This window comes from Diaphorina citri, unplaced genomic scaffold (assembly GCF_000475195.1).
Source record: "Diaphorina citri unplaced genomic scaffold, Diaci psyllid genome assembly version 1.1 scaffold1842, whole genome shotgun sequence".
Classification (NCBI taxonomy): domain Eukaryota; kingdom Metazoa; phylum Arthropoda; class Insecta; order Hemiptera; family Psyllidae; genus Diaphorina; species Diaphorina citri.
In genome coordinates, this window is record NW_007379268.1 from 58,820 (window position 1) to 62,461 (window position 3,642).

Genomic DNA, 3,642 nt, shown 5'->3' on the forward strand with positions numbered 1-3,642 from the left:
CAATGTGATCGGTAAGTCAAAACAATGCTTCATTGTCAGCCTAGGTATCATAGCTAGACATAATGTGATCGGTAAGTCATTATTATGGGTTGAACTTCACTGTATAGCTTACCAAGGTATTTAGTGATGAGGGTTTTACGCTACTCAAGTAGTCACGTTAACCTCTCATCACTCATACTCACATAAAACCAGCAGCACTCGATTACCCAGACCATTATTATATCCGGATTATTCCAACCTCGTGCAATGTCGCTTAACTTCAGTGACCCATTGTGAATTGGTGCATTCTAACCACGTAGAATAGAATAGAATATACCTTGTTTATCCTGTTGGGATAGGACTGAAAAGTCCCTTTTCCCCCGCAGTCTAACCAAGGTCTTATATATTTGGTCTTGTTTTTGGTAACCACCAGCCTAGTTGTAACCACCACCAGTTGAAGGGTAGGCAGAGCCTTGTAAGCGCTGGGCCGCGGGTTCGATTACCGCCCGGGACGAATTTTATTCTAAACAGATAAGATTCGTTCTTTTGGAACGGCTGGGCTTTCTCCTATACTATCCTTCTTCTCTCTTCGCTTTCTGGTCGATAAGACCTTTTCGGTTACAGTTTCCTCTATCAAACCTCTTGAAAAAAAAAAAAATCTCTAATTATAATTAAGGCTAAGAGTAAGAGAATATCTTTAGTACCCACCTCAGTGGCCGAAAGTTTAAGAGCATTGATCAGGAGGTTCCAATCAGGAGGGATCAAAATGTTTGACTTACGCTTTGCGATTATCGAAGCGGACCGTCTGTATTTTGAGCTGTAGACGTTGTAAGTCCAGAATGAAGCTGAGATCCATAAGCATGTTATTGATAATGTATACCAGACTACCCTTCCCTATTACACTCCGCCACTGGTAATTCATCTGGAAATGGAGAAGACAATAAATCAGAGCAGACGTTGTAAGTCCAGAATGAAGCTGAGATCCAATAACATGTTATTGATAATGTATACCAGACTACCCTTCCCTATTACACTCCGCCACTGGTAATTTATCTGGAAATGGAGAAGGCAATAAATCAGAGGCGAATCCCCCCATGGAAGATGGGGGATGGGAGCACCGCTTTATTCCTTTCCTCTCCAAGGAGGTAATATAGGTACCAAACCTAGTATAACCTAGTACCTAGAGGAGGTTGATCAGCTCCCATGGCGTAGTGGTCACTGCGCTCGCCTTGCACGCGGGAGACCCGGGTTCGATTCCCGGCGGGGTCAAGAAATTTGAGATTCTAGATCTAGAAGAAAGCCATGCAGCCTTTTCGTTACTTCACCTGTTCGTATAAGTAGAATGAATTTTGCTACAGGCGGGAATCGAACCCGCGATCTACAGCTTACAAAGCAGGAGCCTCCTGATAGGTGATCATCTGCATGGGCAATCCCGTCCTACTAGATTTTCCGTTCCCACTTAGGGTAGGTGAGACTGGTAGGTATAATAGACTCTTGAGTGGAAGGTAACCACTAGGTGAGGTTAACGCCGGAGGCGTTCTCTACCACCTAACCCTTAGAGCTCCATTATTATGTGGTCACACTCTCAAATAAATGAGGATAAAATTCCATACCTCATCTGGGATAGAACTCACGCCCTCCTGTTTACCAGGCGAGCGTCTTGACCACTACACCACCGAGGCAGGAATAGCTTGTCGTCGAATGAAGAGTAAAACCCCTGTTAATTAAAACTTCATCATTTCTAATTTCTACAATGACGTTAAGTTAAAGCCCTATTAAATAAAACTCACCCAAAACCAGGGCCGGCACCTTCACCCAATTGGCACCAAATTAGTCCCAACACTATCCATCTGATTCCGAAACTTTTCCACGCCTGATAGTCCAACATGGTTTGAATCAAGACTTGTGATTGGTCGAGAGATTAGAAGAGGGTAGGAGGGAAAATTGGAAGGGAGGGGAGGAGAGGTATAGGATTTTGATTGGTCAAGAGAGGAGGGAGAAGAGAGGTTTCAAAATTAAACCAAGACTTGTGATTGGTCAAGAGATTAGAAGAGGACAGATTGGAAGTGTTGAGGCTTTTTTATTGGTTGAGAGATTAGAAGAAGGGAGGAGTGTAGATTGGAGAGGAGAGGGAGACTTTTGATTGGTCAAGAGAGGAGGGAGAAGAGGGGACTCAAAGTTGAATCAATAATTCCTATTGGTCAAGAAAGGAGAAGAAGAGAAGACAGATTGGAAGGGAGGAGAGGGTGAGGTTTTCGATTGGTCAAGAAATGAGAAGAGGGGAGGAGGGCTGATTGGAAGGGACCAGAGGGTGGGGTCTTTTTATTGGTCAATAAAGGAGAAGAGGGGAAAATTCAGATAGAAGAGGAGAATTCTTTTGATTGGTCACAAGAGGATTGAGAAGAGGAGACTTCAAATTGAATCAATAATTCTCATTGGTCAAGAAAAGAGAAGAGGGGAAAGAGGAGAGGCGGTGGTTTTTGATTGGTCAAGAAAGGAGAAGAGGGGAAAAGTCAGATAGGAGGAGGAAGAGACGGTTAGGTTAAACGCAAGAAGGAGTTTTCACAATTAGAGCAGTGATTAGTGTTATTATAGGGTTAGGTTAAATACAAAAAGGAGCTGTTCTTTTCCACGGGACGTGACTTCTGCATAATTAACCCGTCGATTTTCTCAGGCAGTGTCGGTGAATTGCGGACATTAAGCCCAAAAGATTACCGAATTGCGGACACTTTGTTTTGAGTTCGATCCGAGGTTGACCTGGGTAAGTATAGGGAAATCCTCGTTTCATCTCAATCCCGAGTCAGTATAGGACCTATAGCAAATCTCCTATCAAATTCGCCAATGATTTCTATTATGTTTGCTTTGAAGTTAGAGAAGTCAATCAACTCGTGAAATTTGTAAGGATAATTTTTATAAATTTGAAAATTTTCATGCTACCTACAGCATTGCGTTTGATGGTACCTACCTAGAATTAGAAACTAACTATGAAATTTGTAAGGTAAATTGGGGCAGGTAATTTTTATAAATTTGAAAATTTTCATGCATTAATTATTTTATTTAGTATATTATTTTACTGTTATTTCTCATTTTCGTTCATTTTTTTTAGGCGGGGCTTCGCGGGCCGCAAAAATGAGCTCGCGGGCCGCGGGTTGGACAAGCCTGGTCTAGGTAATACACCCTTTGTTCTCGGAACGTCTAGGTTTCTTCTATCCTGTCTTTCCTATCTCTTCAGTGAAGAGTCTTCACACAGACCGGACACAGAGACAGCTTTAGGCCAGATATACTCACTATCAGGTATTAGACCAGACAGTTACACATAGGCGGTTCTTGCCTAAATTTTTGGGGGGGCTTGATTTTGAAGGTACACCTTCAAAATTTTGATTTAGCTTTATGTAAAAAATATCTGGTGTGAACATCACACGACTTTCCTTATCCTATTGAATGATGCTTATTTGAGTATTATTTGACCCTAACTTTTACCATATCTCTATCCGTTTAGTCGGTATAGCTGAAAACCGCCAAAAAACTGGCGAAATCCGTCCAAAAGCTGTCAAAATGCCGCCAACCGCAGCACCTATCTCAACAAAACGTTTTCTGTTGCATCCGTGTCACATTTGTCAACTACATACCAAATTTCAAGTCTCTAGCTCATACCGTTCCCGA